General features: G+C 40.5%; 1 long non-coding RNA gene across 4 annotated transcripts in view; it reads left to right on the plus strand.

Moving 5' to 3' along the window:
* The window catches only part of LOC128803534 (uncharacterized), a 30,490-nt gene extending 14,627 nt beyond the window's left edge, over positions 1-15,863 (plus strand). For all 4 annotated transcript variants that reach the window (XR_008435749.1, XR_008435750.1, XR_008435748.1 and 1 more), the window contains 3 exons: positions 13,918-13,987; positions 14,388-14,525; positions 15,743-15,863. This is a non-coding gene — a long non-coding RNA (uncharacterized LOC128803534). The remainder of the gene's footprint in view (positions 1-13,917; positions 13,988-14,387; positions 14,526-15,742) is intronic.
* Positions 15,864-16,109: the final 246 nt, after the last annotated feature.

Here is a 16,109-nt window from a genome sequence, read left to right on the forward strand (position 1 = left end):
CAAAAATGTAAAAGGAGTTGAACTTAGAACAAGCTTATTGGCTGCAGGATGATGGTTCCATGTTATGAAGATATAAATATGTGTGGAAGTTACCTCAGTTTCCCTGACTGCTTTAAGTGAGGAAAGCATGATGTGGGGAGTACATATTTGTCTCTCTAGTGAGAGATATGAACAAATGAACTGTAGGGATCTAAGACAGGACTGAGAAGAACTCAAGGTCAGATGTTAACTATTTTAAGAATTTTGTATAGCACTAGAGCAAAGAGCCTTTGCTAGGCTGGTCACCAAATCCCAACTGGTTTGTTGTCTATTCCAAGTATCTCAGAGAGACAGCTGTCATCATATGTGCTGTTAGTCTTCTCCAACTCAGAGATTATTTTTGTGGGGTGTGGCTTTGAAAACTAAACAATTGAAGTGTATATTCCATCTGATCAGACAGGCTTCTTGATGACAAAATCATATGCTTATCAGTAATCTCGGTTGATAAAAATGATCTGTGTCACTTAGTCCTTCACTGGGGAAGTGTCTTGCTTTCTTGACAGAAAGGAAGGAAGAAGAGATGACTCTAGGAAGCACTCAAGGATTCCAGGAAATTGGTAGGCTGGACTTGTTAATGCTTGTGAAATGATTTTTGACTCAGGCTTTCAAATGAAAAAAATGAGATATTAGAAAAATGATAGTCTTTTATCTGCTGAGGAAGATGGATTGGTATGACTTAAGATGTCATGTATATGAATGGGTGCTATAAAGGGATCATTCTAGTGACATGCTGTAAAAGACAACTGTCAGGAATAAATTATTCTTCTCTTCTGATGATATTGATGATAATGCACTCAAATTCCCCATGACACATTTCCTCACCTAGAGTTAAAAGCTTTTCCTAAAATGTTTAATGGGCGCAAAGGTCTTTGTTGTGCATTTCCAACTCCATGAAAAACATCAGGTAGTGGCTTACGTAAGAGCAATTTTGCCTGCAATTAGTATGTTTGCATACAAGTACACAGGCTTTGATTAAGCAGAGGAAAGTACTTAAGTGCAGATGTAAGTTCCTTTCAGCAGTGGAGCAAAGAAACTGAAATAGGAAGAAAGCCTGACTTCAGAAGTAACAGGGCTGATAAGAAGAGCAGTTCTGAGCTGAACAGATCAGGGCTCCATCAGGGATGGAGATGAGATGGATGTAGCCACTCTCAGGGATACCTGTGCAAAAGTCACATCCTGCCCGTGCAGCCTGAGAGCAGCACCACACTGTATTTGTTTGAGGAGCAGCACTGGGAACAGAGGGAATGAAAGACAAAAGGCCAAACCCAGGGAGCTGCCTGCAGGTATTGACCACCAGCTGTTTTAAGAGCCTCGAGATGAAGGCCCTCATGTTGCCCACCAGTGCGCTGCTGCCATCCCCTCCTCCCTGAACTGCCCATGACTCACATGCAAAGCTGTGAGTACCAGTTTGCCTAGAGAAGTCAACAAACCTGCATGCTTCAACATGCCTGGGGAAAGGACACAACAGGGGGACTGTGGCCATGGTTGACCCACAATGGGACATTGCTGAGGGACTGGGGTTCATGGGCAACCCAAACTGGGAAAGAGAAACTAAGGAACATGGCAGGAAACCTTAACCATCGAGGGTTAGAACGAGTTGCACTGCTTCAGCCTCCCATGCAACTGTGCCTCACTGGAGGAATTTTGGTGCACTGAGAACAAAAAAAGCTAAAGAGTACTTGAGAGCAGGAAGGGGAAGGACAGAAATTTAAGTAGGTTTTTGCACAGTGATTTCTGTTTGTTTTTTTTCTCCTCACTGTGAACCAGTGATTGTATATTTGCGTTTGTTGGCAGTAAATTAAGTCAAGTAAAACTCTCTGACTTGATGCAGTTGTAACTTCGACAGACTGGTACAAAAAGTGATGGGCTAAATTACAGTAAAGGAAATGTACCTTGAGCATTCGGAGTTTTCTAATGGTAAAGGAGGCTGATCACAGCCTGGATTGCTGAGGGAGGCTGCGGAGCTGCTGGAGGATTTAAGAGCAGATTAAATGAACTTCTGTCAAGAACAGTTTAGAAGAAGTTGATCCTGCCTTTTGAGGCGAAAGGCGAATTAGGTGACCCTCTTGAGGTGCTGCTGAGCCCTGTTGCATTTGATTTCTATGACATGGACGTGGTCTTGTGTGCCCCTGGGAGAAAAGAGGATACTGAGCTTAATTATTGGAAGGCAGTTTCAGTCAGCAGGAGGTGTTTCCTGAGGAGAGATAGGTTGAGACAGAAGGCTGAGGATGTTAAAGAGGTGAAGAGTGCAATTAAATGAGATTGTATAATGCTGTATTTGTAACTAAGTGTCAGAAGAGTGAATCCTTTTTCATTTAACCTGGTACTGACCATGTGCCTCAGAATGGTCTTCCTTAATTCAGTGTATATTAAAAAACTGGATCCTTAAGTGCTCTTTAGGTCACTTTGTGGACCAGGAAATGCTTGCCAAGATGCTGCTTACAAACTAGGGAGCCACCAAGGATGCACTCACAGGCTCCTCAGACTGCAGCTGCTTTAGCCAAAATGATTACCAACTCCAGCTTCAGCTTGACTGTACAGACTCCATCTCAAGCACCTTGCAGCACTCCTGGCAAGTACAAGCACAATTTCATCCTTCTGCCTACCACATTAATGTAGATAGCTATTTTGAGATTAAGGCCATGTTGTCTTTGAACTGCAGCCTGTAATGAACACCTGGATGGAGTTCTGCTTTATTTGCAGGTGACTGAGGTACTATTATTAATTATTAAGCCATTTCTTGTGATATTTAATTATTTCTCTCCATTTTTTGATGAGCAAGCAGTGCCTTTATTGCCTGTAACCAAATAAACTTCCCCATTTATCATGCTAATTGTGGCTTAATGAGGAAGGACCTGGGACTGGGGGAGTTGTCTACCCTAAACAACTTTGGAATGTAACTTCCTGTGGTAATGAGCATAGGCTGTAATAATTAGGTATGCTAGGTGCTATATTTATCATGAAGCTTAAATGCAGTAAAATTCATCATTTGGTGGTAGGCTTACAAAACACAATGAATTGTCTTAGTAAACATGGAAATATGGAAGTAGATTATGAATAGATATAAGATTACTTCCTCTTCTATGGTTTTGCCACACAAGGAATAATTCCTTTTCACTCTAGTGTAGATGGAACTGGAAGAAAATCACAGCAAAGATGCTGTTCTGAACTGCATATAGCTTTAGGAGGAAGACTGGGTTTTGCTTACTTATGCTGCCCTCCTGCTTCCCTCCCTGACCCAGCAATATTTCACTGGATGCCCTTCTGTAGAGCCCTTGGATATGCACTGTACCCTTGATAACCTCTGGGTTTTTCAGAAGGGAGCAGAATACTGGACCTGAGATCTGACTTATGGATTAAAATGAAAAGTATGGTCTGCTACAAACCAACTGTCTATTTGCAGAAAATTACCTTACAGTTAAACAGATCATATGTTTTTCTTCTGGTTTTATGTTTTACTGTGAAATTAATTCACAAAGGTTTTAACACAATAATGTGTGTATAACAGGGAAACCCCATCTAAATATTCTGGAGACAATATCTTCAGTTTAATACAGTGGATAATTCACTCAGTGTTTTGTAGAGTGAGAAAATACACCTGCAACTACAAGTTGGTTTTGAAGTCCTCCAATGAGACAATAGGAACCAATAACATCTGCAATCAGAAACAGAGAGAAGTTGTTTTTTTCTCTATGCTATATAATATCCACAATAGTTCTTAAAATGATGTAGTATTAACTATTCAGTATTGATCAATATTAACAGGAATATTTATTGGAAGAATAAAGTGTAAACTACTGTATTTTTTAAAAGCTGTTTTTATAGCACTTGATTGCTTGGAAGATGCAAAGGGAACATGTTGTGAGAAAAACATCCACACTACTCAGAACAAGCACTAATGATAATTGCAGGATCAAATCTGGATTAATCATATGGGCGCTAGTCTGTACACATCTGCAAGTTCATTCAGTCCAGTGTTAAGACGTTGGGAAGAAAAAGAAGGAAACATCTGTCTAGCATGAAAACTGTAAGGATGATATTGGGGTACACAAGCTAAGACTAGTTTTCTGTTATTCCTCTCTTATAACAGTACCTTCACTGAACTTCAAAAGGTGTTCATCACCTCTTTCATTTGCAGATGCAATCACACACAAGGTAGAATAACTAACTGGAATCTCACCTATCCCTTCTGGTCTTGACTGCAGATTTACAGTTCCACCTTCTCTGTCACCTTCTTGCAGAGCTGCCATTGATGTTGGCATGGGCCTGATCCAAAGCACACCTAGAAGCTCTTGAGCCACCCCTACCTTGGTTTTATGTGCAGAGGTTACATGTGATGTAAAACAGGATGTCATTCCTGGGAATACTGCTTTCCTCAGTGCCAGCTGAGCAGGAGGAGAAGGGCTTATTTTAGTATATGCACACCTATCTCCAGTGTGTCAGGTTGCTATTCCATTATAGTTCTTTTCTGGCCTTCAGGCTGTTCTTTTTCCTTGTAACAGGTGAAATACAGCATCATTGTAAAGGAGAACAACAGAAAAAAAGTGTCAAGACTGATTCTTGTGAAAAGGTGACATCAGTATCTGTACAGAACATGTTTGACCTTGCTTTGTTCAGCTCAGGATTTCATAGCTGATGAGACAAGCACAGGACTCCCCTGGGTGCTCATGCAGGTTGCCATGCAAAATTCCTTTGGAGGCTTGAACTGGGTAAAAAATGGTGTGTTAGTCAGCCTTTTTCTATTTCCAGCAGAGACAATAACTCTTGTTTTGGGATACAAAGACCATTTAGGTGATCTTGAAATCAAGTGAAGCCTGTTTTTAGGGAACACTGAGAGGAACACTGATCAGATGGCAGAATTGAGTTCTTAGCAATGCAGGAAGACATTTTAGATTTTAGATTTGGACCATTATCTCTATTTTTATGTTTGGAATATTTTGAAACCTTCTTCTAAAAGTTATGTTAGCATTCTCAGGTGTTATTCTCTCTCAATCTGGAGAGATAGTTATCAGTCCAGCTCCTTAAAATGGTGTGCTATAACAGCACGTTGAGAGCCTAAGTTTCTGTTGATTCAGTAGAGATACTCTGGTCGTTTATTTGCTTATTTCTTACTAGACTTTTGGTTTCTTTGACCTTTGCTGGTGAATATTGTATTTTATGTGGTATCCACTCACCTCCTGTCCTCTTATACTGTAAAATACGTGTCCTTCATCAGTGCTGATAGGAACTCCAGTTCTTGGCTGGGTTCCATAATCCCAAGATTAGAGAAGGCACATTTAATGTGTTTACTCTTCAGTGTGATTTTTGTGCTCCTAGGAGTAAGTATGTGCTTGTTGTCATTCTTGGAAAATTTTTAGACAAGTGTTACATTCCTCTGTGAGGGTGAAATATGGAGCTGTATAGAGCTGCTGGGAAGCACTAACAGAGCAATCAGAAAGGTTTCAGGCTGGCAGCACAGCAAAGGCTTCTATTTCCCAGAGGATGCCCTGCCTTGCTGTGTGCTTCAACCCTGGCTGGGAGGTCAGTAGCTGTGATTCAATCCCAGGACTTCCCGGGGGACTGCCCAGCTGCTCTTTTGTTACCGACCGACCGCTCGCCTCCTGTGCTACTTGCTCTCTCCTCTTCTGTTTGCCCTCTTGGGTTTGGGCTTCTTTGTTGTATTTTTGTTGGTTTTGTTTGTTTGTTGTTTGTTTTCTCTTTTCAGAGCTACTCACTACTCTTAGTATTTTCAAGAAAAGAAAGACAGTGTTCACTGATTTAAATTTTGGGAGTTGAGTTCCACTGGAAAAATTTGAAATATGTTGCCTTTTGTTTTGCTCATAAGAACAAAGTGTTGTTTCATTCCTTCACCTAGTCAGCAAATGCACAAATTCAAATGTCAGTACCCAGAGGGAAGAGCAAGTGCCATGGAAATGTGGTGGTGTATGTGAGCAGCATTGTTGGTGAGCAGCCGCTGCTCCCACTGAACACAGCAATCTTGCAATGCAGCCAGGAGTGCTGAAAGAACTGGCTGAGAAGTTCTCCAAACCACTTCAGTTCAGCATCTCTGGGAGTGTTACAGAAGATATGGGGGACACAATAAAAACTAATGTTCTGTCTGTATGTTTATAAATTAACTGACTGTGCTAGATAGCTTTAAATTGGCCAGCCTTTTACCAGTTCTCAACAAATCATGAAAAGAATGATAATAATCAATGTAAACCGTAATCCTTTCATTCTAATGAGTGTTATTCAACATGGTTTTATAATAAACAATTCATTTATTTCTTTGGTATCAGTTTTAATTAAATTACAAATCTGTGAGATAAAGGCAACACTGTTGTCACAGACTCCAGTAAAACAACTGACTTTTGGCAGAGAAATATTCTGATTAGAAAAATAATTACTGCCAAGTGAAATCAATATAGCATATATTAAATTAATTAAAATGTAATAATTAAGATGTTTCAATGAGCAAGTTCAGATGCTCTGTTTGAAATGGCTATGCTTGTCCTTAGCAAGAGTGGGAGATCAAGAAGGTAGTGTGAAAAAGCCGACACCCTTCTCTAAAAGTCTCAAGCTGTGTCAGGGGAAATATAGGTTGGATATTAGGAAGAAGTTTTTCACAGAAAGTGTGATAAAATATTGGAATGGCCTGGCTGGGGAGGTGGTGGAGTCACCATCCCTGGATGTGTTCAAAAAAAGACTTGGTGCCATGGTTTAGTTAAGGTATTTAGGGCATGGGTTGGGCTTGATGATCTTGAAGGTCTCTTCCAACCTAGTCATTCTGTGATTCTGTAAAAATGTTGGGATTTTTAAAATTTTTGCAGGTGTTGAACAAAATAATTGCTGATTAAGTTTCAGAGAACAAGAGGTTAATGAAGTGTTATGTAAAGGCAGAAGAGTCATTTGGAAATATCAGGGTTATCATGGGAGAAGATGGGTGTCATGGTTGGACACTGGCGCAATGCCAGCATCCCCATGAAAATGCACCTTCCCTAAATAAATGCTGTGAGATGTTATCAGGAACAGAGCAGAGCAGGCCCAAGCTTAATAACAAAGGAAAAAAAACTTTATTAAACTACTACTAATACAGAAAACACATAAACTAAATCCAGGATGAAGACCTTTTAAACCACCCCTCCTCCTCCCCATTCCAAAAACACCCAGCCATGAAACATCACCCGGGATTCCTGATCAAATTACCACCCTTCAGGTAATCTATACTTAAACTGTCAAGGGAGAGAGAAGTCTCTCTTGCACCACAGACCCCCCAGGAAACACAGCTGCCCCCCTGTGTTTCCCTGTCACACATGGCAACCGCCCGGAAAAAAAAATCTGCCAGTGTGACACTCTCCATTCCATGTCACAGTGCTCTCACCACCGTGCATGGACAGACTGCTCATAGGGCTCCTTTAAGGATGCTTTGCCACGGACCCAAAAATACAACAGTTCAGTTTCTCATCCTGGGACTACAGTCCCCCCCATTTTCCCCTGGGGCCGAGGGGTCCAAAAACAGGACTCATCTTCTTCCCGAAGACAGAGGGTATCACCATTCCCTCTTCAGCTTTCTTCGTTTCTCGCCATTCTTGTGCTGTTCGAAGCTGAAACAGGTCTCCCTGGGTCACCACTGCATCCCCCTAAAATGCAGTCTCTATTGCAGGAGATTTTAGTTCAGTCCATGGCTAACAAGAAAAGTCCAGCCAAAAGCTACTTCATCATCTCCTCCCACCTAAATATTTCTTCTTCTAACATCTCAGGTCCCGGACTGTCTCTCTTCCACTACAAATCAAGGAGGAGTAATACTTTTAAAAAGCCCTCATTTCCTGGAAAGGGTTAAAAGTTCAGACTCCTTGGACGGCTGATATCTCAGTCCGGCTTTCCGCCTCCCACGCTGGGCACCATCCCCCCCCTTCTCCTTCTCCTCTGCCGGCAAATTTCCAGGTGCCGCCAGGCTCTCTGTCTCTTTCCCTCTTGGGGGGGGTGGGGGGGAACAAAGGCATCTCCGCTCCTCTCCACCCTTCCGTCCAGGAGCTGGCTCGGTTCCAGACCCTCAGCCCCTCGGCCTACCTGGACAAGGCCGCGTGGCTTCCCCTCCCCCACCCAGGTTGTGGCTGGGCAGGGGAGCGTCTGCACTCTCTGACAACCGGAACCAAAAGAGAGAGTTCTCCTGGGAGTTCTTGCTTTTAACCCCCTGTGTTCTCAGAGGCGTGTCCATACTTTCAGTGGTCACTCCAGGTGCCAATATCCAAACCTGACCACTGATTGGTTTGACCCAACTTCCTGGAAAAAATTCACTTCCATGTCAAACCACGACAATGGGCTTTCCAGAATGACATGTGAACCACAGCCAGAGAGGGAGGCAGCCAACAGTGAGCAGCACTTGCTTGCCTGGGCTGTCTGGGCAGATGCTGGGCAATGGCTCAGGGCCCAAGGAAGTGCAGTGACTGAGAGCTTGAACTGAGCTCCTGTTGCAGGGTGGTGCCAGAAATGACAAGTGAGGTCCTAGCAAATGTCAGTGGGCTGCCTATTGAGTGAAAATATAGCCATGAAAATATAGCCATGTTTTGGCATTAATGAAAGTAGTGCCAGGATACTCAGTGCAATATAGTTACGTACTAGTATGTTGGCTAGCTGGGAAGACTTCAGAAGGCAAATACAAGGCTATTTTCTGACACTTCATTGTAGTCTTTCTTGCAAGAAGAGGAAAAAGAAGTCCAGTTCACTGCAGAGGATATTTAAAATTAGAAAGAGTGCCTGTGTAGCAAGAAGCTATCTCACAGCAGAAGTCTGATGAATTCAGGAGCGATCTGCTTTTGGCTGGGGTAGAGTTAATTTTCTTCACAGTGGCTGGTATGGGGCTGTATATTGGATTTGTGTTGAACACAGGGTTTATCATACAGAGATTTTTTTGTCATTGATGAGCAGGGCTTACACAGAGCCAAGACCTTTTCTACTTTTCATACTGTCACACTGGTGAGGGAGTGCATGGGAGGCTGGGAGGAGACACAGCTGGGACAAGTGACCCAAACTGACCACAAGGATATTCCAGACCATGTGTCGTCATCCTCAGGATAAGGGGAAGTAGAAGAAGGGGGAATGTTTGGAGTGAGGGTGTTTGTCTTCCCAAGTCACTGTTATGTCAATGAGACCCTGCCCTCCTGGAGATGGCTGGACACCTGCCCAACCATGGGAAGCAGTGAATTAATTCCTGGTTTTGCTTTGCTTGTGTGCACAGCTTTTGCTTTCTCTATTAAACTGTCTTTATCTCAACCCACAAGTTTTCTCACTTTCAGCCTTCCAACTGTCTGCCCAAACCTGCTGGTGGGGGAGTGAGCCAGTGGCTGCGTGGGGCTTGGCTGTTGGCTGGGGTTGAACCATGACAAGTAGATAGACTGGGAATGGACAACAGGAAGCTGAAGCTTGGGAATTGCAGACTGAAGTGCAAGCTTCTAGCAGTGATGGCTGGAGAAACAACTTATTGCTTCTTTAAAAAAATCATGCATTTTCATATTAAAGAATTTAGGACTCCAGCTTTAATTATGAAATCCTCCAACAGTTTTTTCCTAACATTGTTTTTTTCCCCCAAGTTTCTAAGAGGAAAGCCTACAGTTCCTATTTTCTTGCCCATTACCTTGAAATGATGCAAAAAAGTCATGCACTCTTCTTGATTTGTGATAAATTCACACGCTTAAAAAAAAAACCCAACAAATTAATTATTCAAGCATCTTGTACTAGCTCATATCTCATCAGTCCAACAACAGAATTAATTTAAAGCTAACACATTTAATTTCTTTTTCTCTGTTGTTTACAAATAAAAACTTTTTCTCATTTATTTTCAATGTAGTGACTCTGTGCAGAAAATTGCAATAATTTTGTTTAGCAAAGTGATTTAATTGCCATGGTTTTCACTGTAAGTGTAATTGACATCACCTTTCTATTTTCAAGTCATTCAGATGCACTAAAACTTTCCCGTTAGTTCCTTGCCATTCTGCTCTGTTTTCCAACAAGGTGGTGGAGATAGCATTTTAAAAGTAAATGGAGAAGAGCTCATGTATGTGCAACAGGTTCTCCTCTTTACTGATTAAGGGTGTATGTATGTTCAACATGTTGGCACTTTTTTTCTGTATGAACAGGATAAGAAGCAATTCCATGAAGGACTTGTTGGCTGCTGTGGCTGCTGGTGGGAATGGTACTGTACTTGTGCAATTTACAGCTTGGGAGAAGAGGGTCTCACATTCAAGTATGCAGTGATTCACACCCAAATGAGAACAGATTTCTCAGGGAAGAAAGTGATACCCTCTTCCATTATTTCATGGCAGTTTTTCAGTATTTTTTACCATCTTTAAAGCATTTCTGGCACAAAGCTTATCTGCCAGGAATTTTCAGTCCCTGACCCTGTTGTTTATCTCTCAGATTTACAGCAAGTTTTCTGTGATTAGTATTCCCAGCCTTTGCCTGCTAATACAACATCCAGAGTTCAACAAGCTCCAGCTTTAGTATTTTTTATAAAACTGTGTGACTCTGCAATAGACTTGTCCTCTCTGCCTTATCGCAAATATTTATCCCAATTCTCTTCATAAAAATTCGGAGTCATCTCTAGTTATGTGCTTATAAAAATTCCACTGGAAAAACACATACACATAAATCAACTAAACAAAAATCCCAATCTTCAAAAAGCATATAGAAGAGATATTTATTCCTAACTAAAAATAAACTCTTTTATGTATAACATGCTCATATAATAAAATTATTAATAATGGTAATTGTGTACTTGAGAGTAAAAACAACTATATAATGTAGTAGTTTTGCAATGATAGCTGTTACTGGGCTTTGCTGGTGTCTCTGTGATTTATTGAAAGGAAGCAATATACTTGTGCCATCTCTGGCTTATGCTAATTACCCTGTTTCTTTTTGTTTTGGTTGCTTGGTTATTTTTGTTTGAATTTTTTTTCTTTTCCAAAAAATGACCCAGCTTCTTTTTAGTAACTTGGACTTTTTTTCTAAATCAGGGATATAAGCAGGCATTTTTCTCTTGCCTTCCTTGATTTACAACACATGGAAGTCTGCAGTGAGAAGTTGTGTAGATCCTGCTGATTCACTCTGGCAGATTCTAATAGTTAACTGCATCCTGTCCGCAAGGGTGTGGGATGATCTCAGCAGGATGCAAACAAAACTGTATTAGGTATCACCAAGACTGGATAAAGTGACACTTCTGTCTTAAACACCAAAAGTGCAACAACTATGACGGTTTCTTAAATTGGATGTTATAAGGACAGGTTCACTACAACACACACTTACAGTACTCTTCATGTTTAAGTTTAAAAAAATAGCTCTGAAAGGATATCCTGATCCCATTGAAGACAAGACTACTGCATCCATTAAATGCAGTGTTTGAGCCTTTTGCTCTATAGGGGTACAATAGACATATTCTGGTACTGATCACCAGAGAGAGCATTATCTGCCAATTCAGTGACTGGGAATATCAGTGCAGTTGGCTGCAACTGCCATGGAATTATTTAAGATTGCCTAAATAGGAAAACAGATCAGAACACCAGTTCTCTCTTCTTTGTGATTGGAACTGTTGGTGGAGCTTTAAAATATTTATGAATCTTAATAGACTCAAAAGTTTGCAGATGAACTAGGTATTGGCCCAGATACCAGATCACTGCAAAGCAGCCCCTGCCCAGCTCCTTTGCATCATAGTTCTGTGCTGCACAGGCAGGAATTTTTAAATCTGATGTTTGCAATTCAGCATTGAGGCTCTGCCATGCTGCCAATCTATTAAAAATGTAATGGTAAGAAAGCAGAATTTCCTGTTACTTCTTGTGAATTCTGGGGCTTAAATCACTTTACATTTATGATCATGAACTCTAATGATGTAGTGCTTGACTTATTGATTAGCATGAAAGGAAAAAGATATATGCCCCTCAAAATATCCTTTCCATGCACTGGGTTTAAAATTCAGTGTGTTGTTGCCCAGTGATGATTTCATCTTTATTGCAGGGAAACTAAGTGAAGTTGTCTTACTCAGTTTAGCTATGGCCTTTTTTTCCCAGGTGGGTCATGAAAACAAGTCTACAGTAGCAACCTTTTGAAAATATTCTCTCTTTTCCCTACCCCAGAATGTTACAGAGGATTTACTGGATAGTTTTATTTGCTTCAGGAAATACCTGCTGCACTTAAGTCGTAAGACACTGAAGAAATACTGCAGTAGAGTTCTTTTTATGTCACCAACAATGTAACTGCATTGTCAATTAGTCCTGAAACAGTGCTGAGGAGTTTATGGGAGGGTTGTGAATCGTACTGGAATCACTGTTTTGGGATTAATTTCTCTTTTAAATCCCAACAGGGAAAGATATTCATACACTGAAAATGGATTAAAATATGTTGTGCTCTTTTGTGGTACGAAGAGAGAAGAATTAATTTCCAAAGGGGTTACTGCTGATTTTCTAGAGAATGTCCATGCAAGTGTTGCAAATATATGATGTGAAGCTACATACCCAACAGTGGATTCTGGAATAGCTTTGATCCTTTAACTGTATCTCTGGGACTGGAGATTAGGGTTTACTAGATGATAGCTCCTATTATTTGAAATAGCCTAAATTTTTGTAATAGTTCAGAATGTATTTTCTTTTCAGCATGGATCAGATGTGAATTGCCATGAACTCAGTGGCTAGCACATTTAGGAGTGTTTGGAGAGATCTGTGTTCCAGCCCCTATTCTGAGTCATGTCCCTGTGCAACTGGCTACTGTGAAATCTTTTTCCTTCTTCCTTTAGGTTCGCAAGAAAAGAATGTATTATTTGAGGAGAAAACACTTCATTGAACCTGATGTTTCTCTGTTAGACGTGGGGCTTTCTAAGCAGCTGCTGTTTTTTCATAGAAGAAATTCTAGGAATTTAAGGCTCTGCAAGTCATTTTCATAGAGCCTCATTATTTGCTCTGTCCCTTGAAACCCCGTCTCCTCAATTCACGTGAATATGTACAGAAGGGCAACCTCATTCAGAAGCAAAATTCTGTAATAAAGGCATGTGTGGGAGGAAGCAGATAATTTTCACTGATCTTTTTGTCTCTATTTTGTTTTCACCCTTTGTTTTGCTATAGCAACGGTGCTGAGTGTCGATGCCATAACATGTTGAAGAGATGATCTGGACATTAACTTAAGCTTAATCTGTATTTATTTCCTGTAGAGAATGGATTGTCAACTGTGAATACTTTTGTTACCTATTCTCTGTATATCTCCCTATATATATACTCCCTCCTCCTCAATATATCCTTCTCTATATATCTTACCAATAGGTGGCATATTTATCATAACATTTTCACCTATGTGCAGCCAGTCTAATTTTCTGTTTTCAAATGCCTCTCAGTAATATTTCAGGTGTAAAATGTCCCTTCAGATTGGAATACATCACACCTGGCTGAGGAAAAGTGATGTTGGATCTTTCATAAAAGTCTATCAGCTATTCTTTTCTGGGATAGTCGACCTAGTCACAAGTAGTGGACACTGCTGTTTCAATCTGTCATTTCTTTTGTTTCTTTACTAAACAGCCTGTCTTTCCCAAATAAATTGCAACATATCTAAATTTCCATCATGGATAATAGCCCTGATGTGGTCTATGTCACTGAAACTTGGCAGAGTGAAATATTGCCCTCCCCCCAGTTTTGGCTCTGTCATCAGGTTTGCATTATATCAGGTCATCTAGGAGCTGCTGCAGTAATTCTTCATTCTTATTCTAGCTGTCCACTAGTGGCCTCTTATGTTTCATCAAGTGAAACATTGAAATAACAAGGTGTGCATATTTATAGCCTCATTGTTGATTAAGTATAGTAGCTAGCTTGTGAAGTAGATGTTGGGAAATAGGATCTTAAATCAGAGCTCATTTTCTCCCTTCAGCTCAGATGACAAAGGAAATGAGATATTCCTAGAAGTGTTGTCCACAACAAGATATAATAAGGAACAGAAGGTACAGCTATTTTACTATATTAATTAACTCTTTTCCAGAGTTACACATCTATCAACTGGTAACTGCAGCAGCTTCTCAACTTCATTACTTTAAGAAAGTATCTTTAAGTGGCTTTTTTTTTTTTTTTTTGGTTGGCTTCATTTTTGTACAGATCCTTAGCAAAATTACTTCTTACCAGTCTATGAAATTGCTATTTACCATTCCCCAAAACAAGCAAATAAGATAAATCAACAGAAAACCCCTCAGACCCTCTGCTACCAGTAAAGATAGAATGTACTGTAAAAGTACATTCCACAACATAGCAGTCATCAGACTGCACAAGACATCAGTCTCCTTCATTTGGAGGTATATCTATGTAGCTCACAAATTGTCCTTTGGCCTCTTTTTCTGTGTTTTTTAGCCAAAAGACCAGCTAAGACGAATGGATGTTGCAGATGCATGAATCCTTTGACAAGCCCTTCAGCTTGCAGCTACAGAGTGGCACTGAAGTTCCTCATGACCCAGAGCCTGGCCTGGGCTGTGCCCTTCTGATATTAGGGTGTGGTAACTGTAGGGAGGGTTGTCTAGTGTCTACCTCTCAGTGTGAGGATTTGGGGTGAATTGCCCAACACATTCCCTTTTCTCTGGGAAGCTGGTGGGATGATGGCCCCAGGGTGCTCCTCAAGGGGATTACTGGACCATCTCTTCACCCCTTCTCAAGAAGGTGTGCAGTTCCTTTTTTTTTTTTCTTTTTTTAATGTCTGAAGGCTATTTTCACCTTGCTGAGAAAAGTGCCTGACCATGGAAAGCCATTTCCCAGCAAAGACTCTGATCACTCTGCAGTCTCAGGCCTCAGTAGAGCATTATTTGTTCTTGCTTGTTCTATTCCAAATTACCGTGTTTTTATCACTGTTTTCTATTATCATGATGCTTATGGTAATCCTGAGCCTAAGGCAGGAGTGGGTGGCTTTCCACTTTTCATCTCTGAAGAAAAGCTCAGCATTTTTGGTGGGTGGTTCTACACACCCTCCAAGGGTCTCTCTTGGTTTATGTCTCACCTACCTCCAATGACAGTTTTCTCTCTATGTATCTCCTCAAGAGATTTTGAGGGAAGTTGTCTAATGTGGCTTAACTTCTTTGCATTTTCTTTCTTTGTGACCAAAACCAAGAAATATCTCCTCATTATAAGAAAATAGGAAATCCTGATTTAATCTATTTGGCACATATTGTTTATTTAATTATTGTGTGATTGCTGTGTCACAACAGAGTAGGAGTAATATGGCCACACATTGCTGTTTCAGGGTGTGGTTTTTTATGGTCTCCCACAAACAGATCACCAGTCCCTTTCTCCAGCCTTCCTTCCTGCTCAAAACCTGCCCTGCCCCAAAATGTGTAGCATGGCCATGCACTGCAGGTCTAAGAGTGCTTGCTTCAGTTCACAGAGCACTAGTAATAAACAGGCATCCTCTTGAGTTCTCAAGGCTTGAAACTTTTGCTTACTCTCCAGGAAACTTCATTTAATATTCTTGTTAAATAAAAAATAAACCTGGGAGTTGCTTGAACCCCTTTTTGAAAGTGTTGTATCAGTTACCTTGGCCTGCCTAACATTTTACTACAATTGAAACCCTTCTACTCCCTTACTGCTTTAGCATCTTGATGTTATGTTATAAATATAGAGGATGTAACACCTCCTGATGTGGCACGAATAGTTTTCAAGGTCAGGCTTTTCTGTTGTTGGGAAGTCTTTTTCTGATCAACATATTCTCCTTATTTTAGGTTGAAGCTCATTAACCTGAAGATTCAAATGGCTGGAATTGAGTTTGTATTTCTGAGACTTGATTAAGAATTATAACAAATGTAAATGAAATTTCTGCTATAAAACATAACTTAAATTACACTAAATCCTCATTTGATTACTGCTGTGCTACAGGTACATGCTTTTCTCTGTAAGTTAACCCAAATCTATTAGAAGTTTTGCTTTCTGAAACCAGTTGCTTATTGTGACAATAATAGTAGTATTACTATATTACTATATATTACTATCATAACAGATAGTAATATCTATTTTTAAATGGAAATAAAATTAGATTATTATCTCCAGTAATGAATCAGAAACTGGTGAAATTGCTGCCATGGTTGTTCC

This window comes from Vidua macroura, chromosome 2 (assembly GCF_024509145.1).
Source record: "Vidua macroura isolate BioBank_ID:100142 chromosome 2, ASM2450914v1, whole genome shotgun sequence".
NCBI classification, from domain to species: domain Eukaryota; kingdom Metazoa; phylum Chordata; class Aves; order Passeriformes; family Viduidae; genus Vidua; species Vidua macroura.